This window comes from Mya arenaria, chromosome 12 (genome assembly GCF_026914265.1).
Source record: "Mya arenaria isolate MELC-2E11 chromosome 12, ASM2691426v1".
NCBI classification, from domain to species: Eukaryota; Metazoa; Mollusca; class Bivalvia; order Myida; family Myidae; genus Mya; species Mya arenaria.
The window spans coordinates 8662450-8686099 of record NC_069133.1 but is presented as its reverse complement, the minus strand read 5'-3'; the positions used below and the strand labels follow the sequence as shown (position 1 = coordinate 8686099).

The window sequence follows — 23650 nt, the reverse complement described above, 5'->3', positions numbered from 1 at the left end:
TTGGTTATTTAAGTAGATTGGATGATTGAGTACCATTTTATAAAGTCTCAATGCAATTCATCCAGTAGTTGCTGTGATATTAACATATGTGTGCTTACATGCAAAACCTTAACAAATAATAAAGGGCAATTATTTGCATTAAATGCAAACTAGAGTTATCTAACTTGGTAAATTAAGTAAGTTGGATGGTTGAGTACCATTGTATCAAGTCTCAATGCAATACCTCAAGTAGTTGCTGAAATATTAACCTATGTGTGCTTGCACGCAAAACCTTAACCAGAATTTCTAAGTCAAATAATAAAGGTCTATTATTGGCATTAAATGCAAACTAGAGTTATCTAACTTGATTAATTGAGTAGGTTGGATGGTTGAGTACCATTGTATCAAGTCTCAATGCAATACCTCAAGTAGTACCTGAGATATTAACCTATGTGTGCTTGCACGCAAAACCTTAACCAGAATTTCTAAGTCAATTAATAAAGGCCTATAATTGGCATTAAATGCAAAGTAGAGTTATCAAACTTGGTTAATTAAGTAGGTTGGATGGTTGAGTACCATTGTATAAAGTCTCAATGCAATACCTCAAGTAGTTGCTGAGATATTAACTTACGTGTGCTTGCACGCAAAACCTTAACCAAGGGGTGACGCCGATGCTTGGGTGAGTAGTATAGCTCTCCTTATTCTTCGAAAAGTCGAGCTAAAAATGATTAACAGATACATATTTAGACTTATCGACATTTTACTTAATATCAAAAGGTTCTTACAAATTATTTATAATATTATTCTTCATATATATACGCATTATTTAGTAGGGATGGCAACGAGTAGTAAAATTAATACTCGAGTACTCGGACACAATCGTTCGATCGAAAAATTGAATATGTGTTCGCGAATACATGTATCGTTAATGACGTATACTGTGCGTTGGTCGTATTTTTGTTCATTTTCACCTTTTAAGGAAACTTTCATTACGTATTTTAAAAATAATGATATATAAAGAAAAAAATGTTGTTTCAGGCTTTTCATTTGTCTTATTCGTTTCATTTTATACAAGTACGCACTGCAGAAATCAGAATTACAATGAACAAAAATTATAGCATACATAAAAATAGTCAACGAAATACAATACGAAGTTCGGTTGTTCAGTTGTTTACTCTACAATTTTTTTTTTAAAATGATAGTTTTTCGTACTGTGTAATTGTTGTTAACCTCATTAATATTCATAATTCTTGATTTAAAATATCAACCAATTAATTGTGATAATCATTGCAAAAATAGTTAAAATACGCCCATTAAGAAATCAATTCTCGTAACGGTCGATACTCTTTTGCTCGTTAGCGTCCATTGTTTGGTGAAAGGTCTCTATTTGGTATACAATAGAATTGTGTAGGTGAAAGTACCGCTATCAAAACTTTGCTAATTGACATCAGTGCTAATTTGAAATAGGGGTCCTTTGTTGACAGTTTGCAACTATCACTGTCAACTGTCAACTAATTTATTGAGGTCAATTGTGTACACAGCGGGGATTAGAGGGACCGTAAATTTCCTCTTGGCAACTAACCAGATCTGATATTTTATTTGTAAATCGTATATTTGGTGATTTTTATAGATTTTTTTCCCGATTACTCGAGTAGTGATTTGGTACTCGAGTACTCGGACGTTCGATCGAGTACTTGAGTACTCGGGTACTCGTTGCCATCCCTATTATTTAGTAAACAGTACTGTTTCAACAATTCAAACAAAACATAGTTACAAATCAAATGTTGCTGTATTATGGCAAACACTTGGTGTTCCATCAGTACTAACTGAACTGGAACCTCAGATCAACCCATAAAGAAATAGAGTCTAGTAACTTCCCACTCGCCTGCCTCTTGGAACAACTGGGCCATGATTTTACCATTTACCAGTAAGTGTTCTTTAAGACCATCATGTTGGTCAGAAATGGAATCAAACAAATCAAGACTGTCCGTAACTGGAATGTCGGACCAGTTTCAATACATAGGCCACACTTTTTTTATCCAACACCTTCCAAATGATGGGTAGTGACATGGACATTCCTCAATCCAACTTCTGCAGTGACTTCATTCATTCCTTTAGTCAAATACGGACAGTGTGAGCTGTTGAGATAGACAGCTGCTGTGACATCACATTTTATTGTGAAGAATGTCCAGCATAGATGGCTTGTCATCTAATGTCGCTGGCAGCCTGCTCTGAAGCTTGTCCATAGCCCCATATGTGTGGCCAGTCATCCATTATCCCCATTTTAATGATTATCTGAAAATAATCCCAAGCACATTTATATGCATATTTATTATATCATATCCGCTTCTATACACTTATCTTCTCTAGGATGTTCAAACAGCCTTGATGTGACAATACAAAATGTGACAAGACAAATAAACAGTGAGATACTACAAGTATATTGAATTTTCTGTCTGATTTAAAATGATTTGTTATATAAACAGGACAGGTGAAACTTCCTATTCGACAAATATCTTTCTTTATTGTCATTTCCAAGCATTTTTTATGATTAGATTATTTAATATTTCACAACTTAAATACTATCAGGAAGTCATAAGATTTAACCATCTATATATATATAATCATAATATATATATATTTAATTTATAAAAACAAGTCATTATACAATTGATATACACAAATTAAAAAGGCATTTTTACTTCTGAAACACTGTTGCACAAGCCACTGGGCACAAAGAGGTGATGAAGGTTTTCCTGATGCCCTTTGAGGTTTCTCCACAATAATGAGAAAGACGACCTCTGAGAGAGATGGTGGTTATTTCCTGAAACATGAATATTTATACATTTTGTATATAATTTTCAAAAAAGTACACTTGACAATATACAGAATGCTGTACATAAAATTTATAAGTGCTATAAATAAATGCTTTGGAAAAATCCCAGAACGTATAAACAGCAAAACCCAAAACCTCTTGATTAAATTGTTCTCAATTGGCCAACAGAGGAAGTAATTTTTTTTTTTTTTTCAAGAATCCATGAAAACCAGTGATATAAAACTGCTGACAAAAAATTAGATCATGCATTTTTCTTTAACCGTTAGTAATAGTTTAACCCACGAAACATTTTAACCGGTAGTAATAGTTTAACCCACGAAACATTGGCTTTCAAACGAAAATATGCAAATCTGCGATATGATCTATGTCAGCAGTTTTTTATCATTGGTTTGCAGATACTTACCCCAAAATTTGCTCTTTCGAAGACAAAAAAATAAAAAACTTGTAAAAACGGTAAATTTGTGAAAGTGCAGCTTTAATAATAATTAATATATTCTTGTAATGAAGCTGTTATGTGCTAAACATAGAACCCAATAACAAATAAGCATATCCTAATAAGCCTAGCTTTATATGAAGTATTTACTGAATCAAATAGACATATAGGCAAATGACTGAAAAGCTTCCATAATTAAAGCTGCACTCTCACAGATTAAACATTTTGACAACTTATTAATTTTTGTCTTGGAACAAGCCAATTTTTGCTACAGTCCATGGAAACTAGTTATATAAGACTGCTGACAAAAAATTAGATCGCTGATTTTAATATTTAAGTTCATAAATTGATGTTTTATGCATTTTTCTTAAACCGTTGGTAAGGGTTTAAGCTCTAAAACATTAATTTTCGAAAATATGAAAATCTAAGATCTGGTTTTTTTGATTCTAGGACATTTGCCCCCCCGGATGTTTGCCCCCCCGGATGTTTGCCCCCCTTTTGGACCATCGCGGACATTTGCCCCCCCCCGCCGTTTTCGAGGGGGCGGACATTTCCCCCCCCGCCGTTTTCGAGGGGGCGGACATTTGCCCCCCCCCCCCGCCGTTTTCAAGGGGGCGGACATTTGCCCCCCCCCCCCGGTTTTATAAGTTTATACCAAGATATTAAAAATATATTAATTTATAAAAAAATGAACATTTTTTTCTTTAACTATTTGTTCAATTTACGTGCAAACTGCCAACCGATTTACACCAGTTTGTATGTTTGTCACTAATTACATATAAATACAGATTACACCGTTCAGGTCACACATGTGACGATGTAGGCTTAGGTAAGACAACAATGTAAATCCTTTTATAATATTTTTATTTCAAATCAGAAGTCATATAGCATTTATAGCACTCATATATACAAGTATATACAGCAAAAAATACGTTTCTGTTCTCTGAATGGTATGATAAGTAATTCACTAATCAAGATCAAAATAGCACATTCATTTTAGCACATTCATCATATCATATTACAGGTACATTACAGATGTTCAGTCCTAACGCAGTCGGATGTGACCCCCAATGGCCTGCAGAAACTCTTCGACCGTCTTCTGTCCATTGGATAACTGCTGGCACAGGGTCTTCAACGTCTTCTGGTATCGTACTGTTCCCTTCCTCGCTGGCTTCTTTGATGGCTGGCCTCTCTGGACACGGAGGATCTCTGCTTCCACCATTGCAGCGTCCTTCTCGAAGCAGGAGATGACAGTCCAAAGCGAGGGATTGACGTGCCGACGAGACACCGGAACCCATTGTTCCAGGCGGAGGGGGGGCAAATGTCCGCCCCCTCGAACATTGAGGGGGGGCAAATGTCCGCCCCCTCGAAAACGGCGGGGGCAAATGTCCGCCATGGTCCAAAAGGGGGGCAAACATCCGGGGGGCAAATGTCCGGGGGGGGCAAATGTCCGTTTACCGGTTTTTTTATCAACAATCTTACATCAATGGGTTGCAGATATTTACACAAAAATTTGCTCTTTCCAAGACAAAATTAAAAAAGTTGTAAAAATGGTAAATCTGTGGGAATGCCGCTTTAAGAGTATTTTTTAAACTTATAATGAAAGTCATTTGCATTTATTTAATATAAGCATGAAAACTAATGTATTATTTATTCTGAACTCCTTTATAAAAATGTAGGACAAAACATCCCATGTCATTTTTGACTAAGGGGACAAAACATATCCAACCCATTTAGACAGGGTTGACAAAACAACCCAGATCATTTTGACATAGTGGACAAAATAACCAGGAAAATATTGGCAGTTCAAAAAGTTAAGACCCCCCCCCATCCTATAAACACTTGAAAGATTAAAACTAATTGGTCATTATCAAGATGTGTTTTATTACCCCCAATAAACACCCTTTTTCACTTAATTTATTAGGTTTAGAAATGTTACTATGGAGGTCTTTATCACAGCATAAGGAAGACACAGTGACTTTAATCATAAGGATTTGCTACAAAGCTACAGTATAATATTAAGTTCAGCATTATGATAATCCTTACTTCAAAACACTCTTCTTAAAAAGGTGTTCAAGGCCAAAATCTAATATTCATATTCATTACAGGCTGCTTTGCATGACAATTATTAATTTCAGATATTTGCTTTAAGCAATTTATTTTTAATTATATAAGAAACAGTCCTTCTCATAGTTTTCAGTTTTCATCTTGATCTTTTTGATATTGACATGTTAATATTAAAGGGGCCTCATGTGTTTTTAATATTTACGTTAGTCTTATATTAAAGCTGCAACCTCACAGATTGAACGTTTTGACAACTTTTTTTTAATTTTTGTCTTCGAACAAGCGAATTTTTGCATAAATATCTGCAAACCAGTGATAAAAGACCGCTGACAAAATATCAGATTGCAGCTCTTCATACTTCCTTCCAAAATTGATGTTTTATGCATTTTTCTTAAACTGTTAGTAGCAGTTTAAGCTGTAAAACATTAAATTTGGAATGGAAATATCAAAATCTGAAATCTAATCTTTTGTCAGCAGACTTTTATCACATAAGCAGGTATTTACGCAAAGAAATTCTAATACATAAAGTTTAAACAAAAATAAAAAAGTTGGAAATCAATACATACACAAGTTGACTAACATTATTTTGAATAATAAACCTTAAATTACTTTCCAAAGAATGCATTTAAGGAAAAGTTACTTACTGAAAACAAGACTGTAACAATGCATGTATTTAAAAGTGAAAACGCACATATTAAATGACTGGTGGATTCTTAAAAATAATGAGATTATGTATTTTAAAAATGTAATCCTTTACACTTTTTACTCTTTCTGTTTTTAAAAAAGGATGTAACCCTAACCAAATCATTTTATTTTTGGCCCTACTATAACACAATCAAGAATTTAGCCCCATTCCAGAATGCAGGGCTTAAATATTGTGTTATCATTTTGGTCACTGACATGACATCATTGACAAATTAAGGATTAAAAAATCTTTGTTTCCGCCCAACTGCCCTATTTTTATCCTTCTGATTCTTTTTTGTTTTTGGTGTTTTAATCAATATGTGCTTTGTTAGTAAAGACCTTAATAATACCCTGATATAGGTCAGTTTGCTAAAGAAACGTCATGGTCCTCAAAAAAACACCAAAAAACAGTTACCGTATGCCTACCTTTTCTTGATATTTAAATGGAAACTATGAATACTTTTTTTTTGGCCTAAGCAACATTTTTTTGTTTCAATATTATGCTTGAATTATCATATTTTATATTTGTCATTGTTAGATATTTAATTTGTATAAGAAATGAGGAATAATAAAACCTTTAAAGTTTTTTCCTCAGTTGGTAAGAATTACACCTGTTGTTGTTGTTGGGTTAATAAAAGTCTGCTTGCCTATGGCTCCATTATGGCTTGACCCTGTCACACCCCCTAGTGTGACTGAAACATATTTGTGAGGCCAAAGGGGGATCCACCTACATTGAATGTCAGTATTTATTTTAGCTCCACCCCTTTTACTTGACCTGACATCGCCCCTTTCACTGAACCTGACATCTGATTGGCTGAATGAATATGCCTTTCAAAGGTTTCCTTATGACTGACAGCCCCCACCCCCCACAGAGAAAGACTGGTTATTTGAGACAATCACAATCATATTTTGAAAAGGGGGCTATATGCATGACTATGAATTGGCTTGTAATTGATTTAGGATAATGATCATTATCTGCAGTTATGCACTTAAATTCATAAAAATGTTCCTTATACTATGAAAATTTTGGAAGAAATACATGACTGTCAATTTAGAATTGAACTTAATTTCCATGTAAATATCCTTAAATTGTATAACATGTCGAAGGCAAAATGTAGATTTTCACAGATTGATACAATTGCTAAAAGGCATATTCATTTTTTCAAGATAATGACATTAATAGAAGGTTTCTACTTTGTGTAAGGTTTTCTGAAATTAAACATTTTTTTTTTTGTCTTCAAGTCTCTTAACATTACCAAATAAAAAGAACTGTCCTCCAGTTTGTATTATGTAGAATAAGATGTATTTTGGAAGTAACTGTAATTTGTTACAAAGATGGTTTAACCAAAACTTAATGAAAATCCCACATTGATTTCGTGCATTTATATATACATATATACTTATACATATAGCCCGGAATAGTTGTAGCCCGGAATTATAGCTACAGTCAAACCTGGTTGAACGGTCACCTGCTTTAAATGGCCACCTGTATTCTGGTTTTCCCAACCTAATTCTACGGTACAAACAAAATTAAACCGTTGTAATATATGCATGTTACTTCAGAAACAATAGAGTCATTGGACTGTTACATGAATTTCAATAGCTCGAAATTCACCTTTTATTTGTTACCGGCATGGGAAAACCCAGTTATGTTAATTCCAGGCTATATGCATTATCACATAACAGGGTTTTCCCATGCCGGTACAAATAAAGGTAAAAGGTAACAAGAGGGCCATGATGGCCCTAAATCGATCACCTGATTAAAAGAGTTTAACCTTTGTTATTAATATAGCTTGTTTCTCAAAGAATATTGAACAAGAGCTGTCAAAGTATGTGACAAATGCCCCCCAATGTGACATTGATCTACGAACAAGTACATAAAAAGTTGATCTTGCCTTTATGTGTCAAATACATATTGCAAGTTATATTAAATTGCCTCTGAGCATAGAACAAGAGCTGTCACAGTATGTGACGAATGCCCCCGAATGTGACATTGACCTATGAACAAGGTCAGTACATGAAAAGTTGATCTTGCCTTTACGTGTCAAATACATATGGCAAGTTATTTTAAATTGCCTCTGAACATAAAAAAATACCACCCATACTTGACAACATACACTGTTATGTCCTTATATTCAGAATTCCCTTGTGAATAAACACTTAGTGTATCTTTCACCTTAGAGGTAGGGACATGGGTCTTGCACACGACACGTCGTCTTGGTATGTGGAACACATGTAGCAAGTTATTTTAAAATCTGTCCATACAAGAGAAAGTTACAGCCTGGACACGACAACCTATACTTTATGTCCTTGTATGCAGCACTCCATTGTGAATAAACACTAAGTGTGACCTTGACCTTTGAGGTAGGGACACGGGTCTTGCATGCGACACATCATCTTGGTATGTGGAACACATGTGGCAAGTTATTTTAAAATCTGTCCATACAAGGGAAAGTTACAGCCCGGACACGACAACCTATACTCTATGTCCTTATATGCAGCACTCCATTGTGAATAAACACTATGTGTGACCTTGACCTTTGAGGCAGGGACACAGGTCTTGCACGTGACACGTCGTCTTGGTATGTGGAACACATGTGGCAAGTTATTTTAAAATCTGTCCATACAAGAGAAAGTTACAGCCTGGACACGACAACCTATACTCTATGTCCTTATATGCAGCACTCCATTGTGAATAAACACCAAGTGTGACCTTGACCTTTGAGGTAGGGACACGCGTCTTGCACGCGACACGTCGTTTGGTATGTGCAACACATGTGGCAAGTTATTTTAAAATCTGTCAATACAAGGGAAAGTTACAGCCCGGACACGACAACCTGTACTTTATGTCCTTATATGCAGCACTCCATTGTAATAAAGACTAAGTGTGACCTTGACCTTTGAGGTAGGGACACGAGTCTTGCATGCCACACGTCGCCTTGGTATGTGGAACACATGTGGCAAGTTATTTTAAAATATGTCCATACAAGGGAAAGTTACAGAGCCGGCCGGCCGGCCGGACGGACGGACGGACGGTGCGATTTTAATATGCCCACCTTCGGGGGCATAAAAAACTAGAAATGTGTCCATAGGACACGGATGCCCCCACTTCGATTTTTTGTCACAGAAAATAAGCCATAATGATTATTCAGGATAAATGATTAAAGCGATTTCCATGGCTATCGAACTTGATCAAGATATTATGGTCACAAACATGTGTTAAAAGTTTGGTGAGGATTGGACAAACAGTTTTCAAGAATTAGATCGGAAACAATCTTCGGACGTATTTTTCAAATCTTTTTTTGCAAATAAAGGGCTGTAACTCCTAAATGACAAAAGCGATTTCCATGGCTATCGAACTTGATCAAGATATTATGGTCACAATCATGTATGTAAAGTTTGGTGAGGATTGGACACATACTTTTCAAGAATTAGATTGGAAACATATATTTTTGAAGTATTTTTGGCAAAAAAGGGCCGTAACTCCTAAATGACTAAAGCGATTTCCATGACTATCGAACTTGATCAAGATATTATGGTCACAAACATGTGTTTAAAGTTTGGTGAGGATTGGACAAACAGTTTTCAAGAATTAGATCGGAAACAATCTTCGGGACGTATTTTTCAAGTCTTTTTTTGCAAATAAAGGGCCGTAACTCCTAAATAACAAAAGCGATTTCCATGGCTAAGGAACTTGATCAAGATATTATGGTCACAAACATGTGTTTAAAGTTTAATGAGGATTGGACCAACGGTTTTCAAGAATTAGATCGGAAACAATCTTCGGGACGTACGTACGTACAGACAGACAGACGTACGTACGGACAAGGGCAACCCTATATGCCGCCACTTTGTGGGGGCATAAAAACAATCATACTAAATGACAGCCAACACTCTTTATGTCCTCATATTCAGCATTCCATTGTGAATAAACACTTAGTGTATCTTTCACCTTAGAGGTAGGGACATGGGTCTTGCACACGACACGTTGTCTTGGTATGTCGAAAACATATGGCAAGTCATTTTAAAATCTGTCCATATAAGAGAAAGTCACAGCGCGGACATGACAGCCTATATTTTCCTTCAGGTTGCCATGGCAACCAGAGTTCTGCATGGAATTATTTTTTTTGAACAATTTTGAAAAAGCACCAACCAAGGATCATTCCTATGAAGTTTCATCAAAATTGTCCAAGCGGTTTAGGAGAAGAAGATGATTGTAACCAATTGTTGACACTTTTCCTTTAGGTTGCCATGTCAACCAGAGTTCTACATGGAATTAATTTCTTTGAACAATTTTGAAAAAGCACCAACTAAGGATCATTCCTAGGAAGTTTCATCAAAATTGTCAAAGCGGTTTAGGAGAAGAAGATGATTATAACCAATTGTTGACATTTTCCTTTAGGTTGCCATGGCAACCGGGCCAAACAAAATTATGTGAACAAATTTAAGAGAGGTCCATGCAAGGACACTTCAAACCAAATCTGCTGAAGATCTATCAAGGGGTTCATGCGAAGAAAATGTTAAGTTTTTTTTACTAATTTTAGCTCTGGTGGCCCTTAAAAGGGGCCAAACAAAATTATTTGAAAAGACCTGACAGAGGCCCATTTTTAGGCAAGTTTTATTATATAAGACTATATAAAAATATTGAAAACCTAAGCCTATGAACACGGGGCGTGGCCAATTTTGACCCCAGGGCTAAAGTTTGAACAATCTTAATAGTGGTCCGATAAACAATGCTTCATACCAAATATCTAAGGCCTTCGCCTTTTGGTTTCGGAGATGAAGATTTTATAAGTTTTCATCATATACATTTATAAGGAAACCCATGACCGCACGGGTGGGGCCATTTTTTGACCCCAGGGCCAAAGATTGAACAATATTGGTACAAGTCAACTAGATGATATATCATGCCAAATATCTAAGCTCTTGTCACTACTTGATTTTACGTGTGTATCTATATATGTATATTTGTTATTAATTGTTGTATGTGGCCCATATTGAAAATTGGTATGCAGGGGTGTAGAAATTAATTCAAGTAGCAGGGAATATCCTAAAAGTAGGCGGGGGGTCTGGGTGTCCTCCCCCTGTTAGGGTCAAGGGGGCAACGCCCCTTGTGGGATGAATTTAAGCCTTTTTAACCAAACATTCTAGTCTTCTGGTGCATGTTTATTTTGTAACAGGGAACCTTAACATAAATGTACTATAATATGATACTGAAACTGAGTACTATCCCCCCACCCACCAGTGAGGGCTAACTAATGAACCAAACTACTGTCAAATTCAGATTCAGGATAATATTATAATATTATAACATTCCAGACCACATGCCTTGACATTTGCTAGCTATTCCCTCCTAATAATATATGTAATTTCTTCTCTACCAATTATATACTTTCAGCCACTGAATCACTATTAATCTCTGAAAATTAAACATCTAACTTCATTTTCTGTGGTTTTAGATATTTCACCTGCAGCTAACTTATTCCATTTTAATAACCAAAGAAATATCTGGACACTTTGTGACATTAGCGTACTAAATTTCAGCCAACGTACATGTAAAATTCATCAAAATAATGGATTATTTTTAGCAGTGACATCACCGCAAGCTTGTTCATTTTGTTTACACCTGGTTAAGTTTAACACGCGTATATAAAATTTACTGATGCGTAAATGGTAATAGGACTAACAGAAGGCCAGACACGCTCATGTTGCATACTTACTACGCTTTTTTGTGTCTGGAATTATTTTTTTATTTCACCCTCCATTGCTTCGCAAATCATTAATTTCAAAACATCCGCAGAGGGGATGCGACTAATAAGGTCATGTATCGAGCTAATGTTATTGTATTCGGAACACTGGGAAACCCAAACCTAATACTTGAAAAACATCCCAGAGGGGGATGCGACTAATGACGTCATGTATCGAGCTAATGCTGTATTGTAGTCGGAACGCGCGGAAAGCAAAATAAACAATACCAACAATCAAGGTTTTAAACGGATGTAAACAGAACAGACATGACAAAAAATAACAGATTTTATTTTTGTTGATGTGGGGAAATTAGCCGGGTAGAGATGCTAAAGTAACCGGGTTATTTTACCGGCTCCCGGCCCATTTCTACACCCCTGGGTATGTGTACTAAATATGTTATCCAGTTTAAATTAAGACGTTACTTGTCTTTGTGAGTTTGGAGAAGATTTTTTAAGTTTTCACTATAACACATATAGAGAAAACCCATCAGCCCCGGGGTGTGGCCAATTTTGACCCCAGGGCCATAATTTGAACAACTTTGTAGAGGTCCACTAGACGATGAATCATGCCAAATATCTAAGGCCCCAGGGTGTGGTTAACTTTGACCCCAGGGCCATAATTTGAACAAACTTTGTAGAGGTGCACTAGACAATGAATCATGCCAAATATCTAAGCTCTAAGCCACGTAAGTTCAGAGGAGATGATTTTTGAAGTTTTCACTATAAACATATAGAGAAAACCCATGACCCCCCAAGGGGGCGGGGCCAATTTTGACCCCAAGGCCATAATTTGTACAATCTTTGTAGAGGTCCACTAGACGATGAATCATGCCAAATATCTAAGCTCTAGTCCAAGTAAGTTCAGAGGGGAAGATTTTTTTATTTTTTTTAATATAAACATATAGAGAAAACCCATGACCACCCAAGGGCGGGGCCAATTTTGACCCCAGGGCCATAATTTGAACAATTTTTGTAGAGGTCCACTAGACGATGAATCATGCCAAATATCTAAGCTCTAGTCCAAGTAAGTTAAGAGGAGAAGATTTCTGAAGTTTTAACTATAAACATATCAAGTATACCCATGACCCCCGGGGCGGGGCCAATTTTGACCCCAAGGCCATAATTTGAACAATCTTTGTAGAGGTCCACTAGATGATGAATCATGCCAAATATCTAAGCTCTAGTCCAAGTAAGTTCAAAGGAGAAGATTTTTGAAGTTTTCACTACAAACATATAGAGAAAAACCATGACCCGCCCCGGGGCGGGGCCAATTTTGACCCCAAGGCCATAATTTGAACAATCTTTGTAAAGGTCCACTAGACGATGAATCATGCCAAATATCTAAGCTCTAGTCCAAGTAAGTTCATAGGAGAAGATTTTTGAAGTTTTAACTATAAACATATAGAGCATACCCATGACCCCCCGGGGCGGGGCCAATTTTGACCCCAGGGCCATAATTTGAACAAACTTTGTAGAGGTCCACTAGACGATAAATCATGCCAAATATCTAAGCTCTAAGCCACGTAAGTTCAGAGGAGAAGATTTTTGAAGTTTTCACTATAAACATATAGAGAAAACCCATGACCCCCCAAGGGGGCGGGGCCAATTTTGACCCCAAGGGCCATAATTTGAACAATCTTTGTAGAGGTCCACTAGAGATGAATCATGCCAAATATCTAAGCTCTAGTCCAAGTAAGTTCAAAGGAGAAGATTTTTGAAGTTTTCACTACAAACATATAGAGAAAACCCATGACCCCCGAGGCGGGGCCAATTTTGACCCCAAGGCCATAATTTGAACAAACTTTGTAGAGGTCCACTAGACGATAAATCATGCCAAATATCTAAGCTCTAAGCCAAGTAAGTTCAGAGGAGAAGATTTTTGAAGTTTTAACTATAAACATATAGAGCATACCCATGACCCCCCGGGGCGGGGCCAACTTTGACCCCAGGGCCATAATTTGAACAAACTTTGTAGAGGTCCACTAGACGATGAATCATGACAAATATCTAAGCTCTAGGCCAAGTAAGTTCAGAGGAGAAGATTTCTGAAGTTTTTTTAGAGAAAAACCCATGACTCCCCGGGGCGGGGCCAATTTTGACCCCAAGGCCATAATTTGAACAATCTTTGTAGAGGTCCACTTGACGATAAATCATGCCAAATATCTAAGCTCTAGTCCAAGTAAGTTCAAAGGAGAAGATTTTTGAAGTTTTCACTATAAACATATAGAGAATACCCTAACCCCACGGGGCGGGGCCAATTTTGACCCCAAGGCCATAATTTGAACAATCTTTGTAGAGGTCCACTAGACGATGAATCATGCCAAATAGCTAAGCTCTAGTCCAAGTAAGTTAAGAGAAGATTTTTGAAGTTTTAACTATAAACATATCAAGTATACCCATGACCCCCGGGGCGGGGCCAATTTTGACCCCAAGGCCATAATTTGAACAATCTTTGTAGAGGTCCACTAGATGATGAATCATGCCAAATATCTAAGCCCTAGTCCAAGTAAGTTCAGAGGAGAAGATTTTTGAAGTTTTAACTATAAACATATAGAGCATACCCATGACCCCCCAGGGCGGGGCCAATTTTGACCCCAGGGCCATAATTTGAACAAACTTTGTAGAGGTCCACTAGACAATAAATTATGCCAAATATCTAAGCTCTAAGCCACGTAAGTTCAGAGGAGAAGATTTTTGAAGTTTTCACTATAAACATATAGAGAAAACCCATGACCCCCCAAGGGGGCGGGGCCAATTTTGACCCCAAGGCCATAATTTGTACAATCTTTGTAGAGGTCCACTAGACGATGAATCATGCCAAATATCTAAGCTCTAGTCCAAGTAAGTTCAGAGGGGAAGATTTTTTATTTTTTTTAATATAAACATATAGAGAAAACCCATGACCACCCAAGGGCGGGGCCAATTTTGACCCCAGGGCCATAATTTGAACAATTTTTGTAGAGGTCCACTAGACGATGAATCATGCCAAATATCTAAGCTCTAGTCCAAGTAAGTTAAGAGGAGAAGATTTCTGAAGTTTTAACTATAAACATATCAAGTATACCCATGACCCCCGGGGCGGGGCCAATTTTGACCCCAAGGCCATAATTTGAACAATCTTTGTAGAGGTCCACTAGATGATGAATCATGCCAAATATCTAAGCTCTAGTCCAAGTAAGTTCAAAGGAGAAGATTTTTGAAGTTTTCACTACAAACATATAGAGAAAAACCATGACCCGCCCCGGGGCGGGGCCAATTTTGACCCCAAGGCCATAATTTGAACAATCTTTGTAAAGGTCCACTAGACGATGAATCATGCCAAATATCTAAGCTCTAGTCCAAGTAAGTTCATAGGAGAAGATTTTTGAAGTTTTAACTATAAACATATAGAGCATACCCATGACCCCCCGGGGCGGGGCCAATTTTGACCCCAGGGCCATAATTTGAACAAACTTTGTAGAGGTCCACTAGACGATAAATCATGCCAAATATCTAAGCTCTAAGCCACGTAAGTTCAGAGGAGAAGATTTTTGAAGTTTTCACTATAAACATATAGAGAAAACCCATGACCCCCCAAGGGGGCGGGGCCAATTTTGACCCCAAGGGCCATAATTTGAACAATCTTTGTAGAGGTCCACTAGAGATGAATCATGCCAAATATCTAAGCTCTAGTCCAAGTAAGTTCAAAGGAGAAGATTTTTGAAGTTTTCACTACAAACATATAGAGAAAACCCATGACCCCCGAGGCGGGGCCAATTTTGACCCCAAGGCCATAATTTGAACAAACTTTGTAGAGGTCCACTAGACGATAAATCATGCCAAATATCTAAGCTCTAAGCCAAGTAAGTTCAGAGGAGAAGATTTTTGAAGTTTTAACTATAAACATATAGAGCATACCCATGACCCCCCGGGGCGGGGCCAACTTTGACCCCAGGGCCATAATTTGAACAAACTTTGTAGAGGTCCACTAGACGATGAATCATGACAAATATCTAAGCTCTAGGCCAAGTAAGTTCAGAGGAGAAGATTTCTGAAGTTTTTTTAGAGAAAACCCATGACTCCCCGGGGCGGGGCCAATTTTGACCCCAAGGCCATAATTTGAACAATCTTTGTAGAGGTCCACTTGACGATAAATCATGCCAAATATCTAAGCTCTAGTCCAAGTAAGTTCAAAGGAGAAGATTTTTGAAGTTTTCACTATAAACATATAGAGAATACCCTAACCCCACGGGGCGGGGCCAATTTTGACCCCAAGGCCATAATTTGAACAATCTTTGTAGAGGTCCACTAGACGATGAATCATGCCAAATAGCTAAGCTCTAGTCCAAGTAAGTTAAGAGAAGATTTTTGAAGTTTTAACTATAAACATATCAAGTATACCCATGACCTCCGGGGCGGGGCCAATTTTGACCCCAAGGCCATAATTTGAACAATCTTTGTAGAGGTCCACTAGATGATGAATCATGCCAAATATCTAAGCCCTAGTCCAAGTAAGTTCAGAGGAGAAGATTTTTGAAGTTTTAACTATAAACATATAGAGCATACCCATGACCCCCCAGGGCGGGGCCAATTTTGACCCCAGGGCCATAATTTGAACAAACTTTGTAGAGGTCCACTAGACAATAAATTATGCCAAATATCTAAGCTCTAAGCCACGTAAGTTCAGAGGAGAAGATTTTTGAAGTTTTCACTATAAACATATAGAGAAAACCCATGACCCCCCAAGGGGGCGGGGCCAATTTTGACCCCAAGGGCCATAATTTGAACAATCTTTGTAGAGGTCCACTAGATGATGAATCAAGCCAAATATCTAAGCTCTAAGCAACGTAAGTTCAGAGGAGATTTTTGATTTTGTTTAATATAAACATATAGAGAAAACCCATGACCACCCAGGGGCGGGGCCAATTTTGACCCCAGGGCCATAATTTGAACAATCTTTGTAGAGGTCCACTTGACGATGAATCATGCCATATATCTAAGCTTTAGTCCAAGTAAGTTCAAAGGAGAAGATATTTGAAGTTTTCACTATAAACATATCGAGAGTACCTAACCCCCCGGGGCGGAGCCAATTTTGACCCCAAGGCCATAATTTGAACAATCTTTGTAGAGGTCCACTAGACGATGAATCATGCCAAATATCTAAGCTCTAGTCCAAGTAAGTTAAGAGGAGAAGATTTTTGAAGTTTTAACTATAAACATATCAAGTATACCCATGACCCCCGGGGCGGGGCCAATTTTGACCCCAAGGCCATAATTTGAACAATCTTTGTAGAGGTCCACTAGATGATGAATCATGCCAAATATCTAAGCTCTAGTCCAAGTAAGTTCAAAGGAGAAGATTTTTGAAGTTTTCACTACAAACATATAGAGAAAACCCATGACCCCCTGGGGCGGGGCCAATTTTGACCCCAAGGCCATAATTTGAACAATCTTTGTAAAGGTCCACTAGACGATGAATCATGCCAAATATCTAAGCTCTAGTCCAAGTAAGTTAAGAGGAGAAGATTTTGGAAGTTTTAACTATAAACATATAGAGCATACCCATGACCCCCCGGGGCGGGGCCAATTTTGACCCCAGGGCCATAATTTGAACAAACTTTGTAGAGGTCCACTAGACGATAAATCATGCCAAATATCTAAGCTCTAAGCCACGTAAGTTAAGAGGAAAAGATTTTTGAAGTTTTCACTATAAACATATAGAGAAAACCCATGACCCCCCAAGGGGGCAGCGCCAATTTTGACCCCAAGGGCCATAATTTGAACAATCTTTGTAGAGGTCCACTAGACGATGAATCATGCCAAATATCTAAGCTCTAGTCCAAGTAAGTTCAGAGGAGAAGATTTTTGAAGTTTTAACTATAAACATATAGAGAATACCCTAACCCCCCGGGGCGGGGCCAATTTTGACCCCAAGGCCATAATTTGAACAATCTTTGTAGAGGTCCACTAGACGATGAATCAAGCCAAATATCTAAGCTCTAAGCAACGTAAGTTCAGAGGAGATTTTTGATTTTTTTTATATAAACATATAGAGAAAACCCATGACCACCCAGGGGCGGGGCCAATTTTGACCCCAGGGCCATAATTTGAACAATCTTTGTAGAGGTCCACTAGACGATGAATCATGCCAAATATCTAAGCTCTAGTCCAAGTAAGTTAAGAGGAGAAGATTTTTGAAGTTTTAACTATAAACATATCAAGTATACCCATGACCCCCCGGGGCAGGGCCAATTTTGACCCCAAGGCCATAATATGAACAATCTTTGTAGAGGTCCACTTGACGATGAATCAAGCCAAATATCTAAGCTCTAGTCCAAGTAAGTTCAAAGGAGAAGATTTTTGAGGTTTTCACTATAAACATATCAAGTATACCCATGACCCCCGGGGCGGGGCCAATTTTGACCCCAAGGCCATAATTTGAACAATCTTTGTAGAGGTCCACTAGACGATGAATCATGCCAAATATCTAAGCTCTAGTCCAAGTAAGTTCAAAGGAGAAGATTTTTGAAGTTTTCACTACAAACATATAGAGAAAACCCATGACCCCCCGGGGTGGGGCCAATTTTGACCCCAAGGCCATAATTTGAACAATCTTTGTAGAGGTCCACTAGACAATGAATCATGCCAAATATCTAAGCTCTAGTCCAAGTAAGTTCAGAGGAGAAGATTTTTGAAGTTTTAACTATAAACATATAGAGTATACCCATGACCCCCCGGGGCGGGGCCAATTTTGACCCCAGGGCCATAATTTGAACAAACTTTGTAGAGGTCCACTAGACGATGAATCCTGACAAATATCTAAGCTCTAGGCCAAGTAAGTTCAGAGGAGAAGATTTTTGAAGTTTTTTTAGAGAAAACCCATGACCCCCCGGGGCGGGGCCAATTTTGACCCCAGGGCCATAATTTGAACAATCTTGGTAGAGGACCATTTGGTGATCCTACCTACCATATATCAACGGCCTAAGCCTTGTGGTTTGGGAGAAGGAGATTTTTAAAGTTTTTCCTTTCCATTGCCATGGCAACCAGAGTTCTGCATGGATTTCAATTCTTTGAACAATTTTCAAAGGGGACCACCCAAGGAACATTCCTGTGAAGATTGGATGAAATTGGCTAAGCGGTTTATGAGGAGATGTCGTTTAAAGTAAAAGTTTACGGACGGACGCCGGACAAATTGTGATCACAAAAGCTAACCTTGTCACTATGTGACAGGTGAGCTAAAAACCAGAATAGCTATAATTCCGGGCTACAACTATTAAGAGCATATACATATTCTATCACACTCATCTGATATATTGGGGATTAAATTTATGTACCAGTACATTATCTTACAGAATGATAGTGATAGTCATTATCAAACTATTATCAAGTTGTTGAGTGAAAACTATTTTTTAAAGTTTAAATTGAGACAATAAGGTGGATGACATGTTAAGTTATTGAAAGCTTTGAAGATTTTATACAAAAGTTATAAGTTATCTCAATTTATGATTTCAAAAACCATTGAATTGGCAGGCCTAGCATCATAAGCCTGACTCACAGACTTTGATGGAATTGGTAAAAGACAAAAAATAAATATTTACTTTCTTAGTGTTGCAATGCAAAAGATACTGGGCCTACTTTCTATCGAGTAAAACATTCTAAATATATATAAACTTTTTTCCATTTACCAAATAATGGAAAATTATTTGAACTTGATTTTGAAAAATTATTTTTTATCCTGACTATATAATTATTTAGTCTTTAAAACAGACTCTCTTCCTTTTAAACTCTAAAATATCTTTAAAAATAAAATTAAATACATTTAAACCCATTAAGATTTAATTAATTATTTAAACAGGCCAGTCTGCACTGCTTTTTCAGTAAGGATTTTAGTCAAAATCATATATGCTTAAGAACAAGACAGTACACCATAGGTAATTATGGCCCCCTCACCTCCCATAATTATGCATATTTGTATACATGTATTAGCTAGACAATATACAACGATAAGTGTATTGTATATATTAGTGAGCAAATAAATGCATTAATAAATAAATAAATACAGATTTATACCGGTAAATAGATTTATAAATATAAATATTTTAGGAAAGATAAACATTAGATAAAAAATATTATCCAAGCCTTTCTAAATAGCCAAATTGTATTGGCTGGTGCGGTTACTGAAAATTACTGTGCATGGTCCGCTTACAACCAATTAAATATTTTCAATAGCTCTGAGAATGATTCATACAATCTTTGATATGATGTCAATTTTTTTTTACATGGCATGGCTTGGCTTGATCAATATAAATTTTATATTATATGACTGGCACCATTCACATGACTTTTCATATATATTCTTGAAGTTTTGTGTGATAATAGATCTTTGAAATTTGTGATTCAAAACTTAAAGATACATATATATATATATATATATATATATATATATATATATATATATATATATATATATATATATATTTACTGCTTTGGAATCACACTTTACACACAAGACATGTTAAAATGGATTATTGTACTCACTGCTTTTTAATTTAAGTTTATTCATCAAACTCTGTCACTCTAGCTGTCTCTGTATTATCAGCATCACACATCAATTAGTTAAAAGATATATGGGCTGTCATTGGACATAATATAACAAGAATTTACCATGATTCCATGAAATATTTTTACAAACTAGCAAACCTGAACTCTTTAGTATTTTTTTTACATCTTTGTGAGATTTTGCATAAAGCATCTATCTAATTCTTTGTTAATTTACCACATTAAAATTAAAATATATTGATTAACTGTACTTTTATTTATTTTTTAAATATCTTATATGTTGTGCACCAGTCAATTGTAACCACGGCGCCCCCAGGTCCGGGGAATAGCGGGGACTTTGACTTTCGGTCCAGCCAACCCTGGGTCTATTATCCCCCTCCCCTGCCGGGACGAACTGATGGTAAAACCCCAGCCAAATGCCCCCGCACACCAGAGACTCTATATAAGGCCCAATCTCGGCTAAATTTGGCTCAAAGACAAAACCACCGTGGTCACCCGGCCCTGTGTGGCCACATAGAAAGTAAAAACACGGCCCATTTCCCCGACTATTCCCGGTATACCCCCGGACCTGGGGGGGGGGGGGGGGGGGGGGGCGTGGTTACAATTGACTGGTGCATTGGTTATAATAACTGAGAGGCCTCAAAGATGCGTACATGAATGTGACATTTTAGCAGATTAGAACAAACACAGGATTTTTGAGAAATATACTCAATGAAACAGAGTGAAACTTTATTCAGGGGCTATACACCGTATGATGAAATAGCGAAAGAAGAGAAAATTGTCGAAAACTGACATGAACTTGGTATCAATGAACTTAAGACAAACATTGGAATCAATGTGTACAATGCATTGAAACTAACTAACTGAAGTACCACATAGTTTACAATTAATTGATTTTTCACATTTTTTTTCCATTAAAAAAGATTACTAGGTGGGTATACCTAGTATAATTAATTTTTATGTGTGATTGGCTAGTCAATGTTATCACTTAATGTTACCAAGCTAGGTATATATTAAATTAAATAGACAATTGTAAACTTTCGTAGCAGTGGATACAACACTGGACTGCAATTTTGGCGACCACAGTTTGAACCCGGTCTCTGTTATTTTTTCTTTACATTTTGATATTTTTTTTAACAATTATGATATCAAAAGGATAAACATTTTATTGAATAATTGTCCTGTATACTGGGACTGACCCTACTGTTTGTATAGTCCATTGTTTAAAGAAAATAGATTAAAAAAGAGAAAATAATATTGTAAAGTGTGTGTTTAAGGTAGCACTACCCTAATGAAAACCTCCACTTGAAATGCTTCATTTTAATGCTTTATCCTTTATTGTTAAGCACTTACCTACACATCTTTTGTGGGTTCATGTGAGCAGTTCAACTTCAAAGCAACCCAGAAGCATCTTTTTATTTTCCATTTCATAAGCTTACATTTTTCAACAGTAGTTTTATTAAAAAATAGTTATTTTCTTATACCGAAGGTAAAACATACTGTTTTTTTTTGCATAATGTTCCAAAAAGGTTAAAGATATTTCATATTGATAAGGAACAGGTCATGAGTATTTTTTGAACTTGTTGATTTCGCTGTAAAATGACATTCACAAGGACCCATTTTTTATGCTGTCAAAACATTGTGTTAAAATTTTAATTACAGTATTTAAGTACAGTTTGAAATGATGCCCATAAGGGGTATTCTACCTTTAAATATACATGCAGTTTAAAAAACCTTAAAAGCTTAGTAAAGATATTACTTAAACGTTGTTCCTCTATGCTGTTATTACATATGCCTAACAAAAAATAAAACAGCTTTCCTTGTTTTAGGTGTGGGGTATAGCAGAGACTTTGTCTGAAATAGCTCATTTTGAACTAGTTTAATACTCTTTAGTCAACTATATTAAATTATTAAATAAGTACACAATTTTAGTGGGAAATGCGCCATCTCTATCCCCCCCTTGCTACAATAATGCACCAGTCAATTGTAACCATGCCCCCCCTCAAGGTCCGGGGAATAGCCAGGACTTTTACTTTCGGTCCAGCCAACCCAGCTAAATCTTCGCCCTGCGGGCACGGACTGTTCAATGGTCAAATCCCCACCAAATGCTCCCGCACCCCAGGGAGCCTAGGTTAGGCAAATTCCCTGCTATATTTTGCACGAAGACAAAAACATATTCACCCAGCACTGCGAGGCCACCTAAAAGGTTAAAACACGGCCCATTTCCACGGCTCTCCCAGAATCAGGGGGGGGGGGGGGGGGGGGGGGTAGTCCAAAGAATTGTACGTTTACGGATTTTTTTTTACGTTTTTTGATATGGCAAATCCTTCACATACAAATTGTTTAGTATCAAAAGTGGGTAGTTATTCCGATCGGGATTCCGGGTTAAAGCATTTAACATCTCAAAAATATCATAAAACAAGAAATATTACCAGATTATGTTATTTTATATCAGTTACATACATAAAAATGTCATATCCTACGAATAATTATGAGTTTGACATGTTTTTTTCATTTCTTGCTGTCAAAACATAGCGATATATACATGAAGGGCACCTGCAAGGCTTTGGCACAATTTTTAAACAATCGGAACATTTCGGCCATGGCTGAGTTGTTACGATTGTATTTACGAGGTCTATCTAGAAGCTCGTCAGTGATGGCCGAGTTATTACGATTGGGTTGAGTTGTTCCGCTTGGCATAATTGTTGTCTGTGTCAGTCAACTTTTGTTTTATTGGAAAGGTAAATAATGTGTTTTAATGCAAAATAACTTTTCACTTACATGGTAAAATATGAATATAAACCTTTATGATCAATTTAAACCATAAAATTCTTCACTTAATACAATTTCAATATATCAACACCCCCAATTTTTGCACAAACCCGTTTAGACGTTACAGTAAGGGTTACAAGTCTCATTGACGGTCATTTAGGTGGACTATGGGGGGGGGGCGTGGTTACAATTGACTGGTGCAACCACTGGGATACCATTTTTTATTATTTTGATATTTCTTAAAATACTCGTTGACGGCTATTTAGGCAGAGTATCCCCACTCCCTGTCGAAGTGTGGATAAGAAGAGGCCAGTTTCAAGTGAACGTTCTTTACGAGATGTCCTACTTCTTGACTGTCTAGATATATTCAAAAATCAAGACAAAAAATTAAATGGAAAAAATAAATGACTTACCAATGGGTGTTTGAGATATCAATTTGGCACCACTTTAGTGCCATTCATCGCTCTTCAAAGCTCCATAAAACAAAATCATTCGTCTAACACATCCCCGACATCTAAACGCAGATGGTATTGATTACTCAATCGGAACGATTGATTACTGTGACATGTTTATGTTAAACCGGTTTGAAGGTACATT

General features: G+C 36.9%; 1 long non-coding RNA gene across 1 annotated transcript; it reads right to left on the bottom strand.

The window, feature by feature from the left end:
- Positions 1–1783: 1783 nt before the first annotated feature.
- On the bottom strand, positions 1784–23579 carry LOC128211488 (uncharacterized). The gene is made up of 3 exons (XR_008257294.1): positions 23467–23579; positions 2682–2803; positions 1784–2274 (listed from the first exon to the last, which is right to left on the bottom strand). It is a non-coding gene; the product is annotated as an uncharacterized LOC128211488 (long non-coding RNA).
- Between the last annotated feature and the right edge of the window lie 71 nt (positions 23580–23650).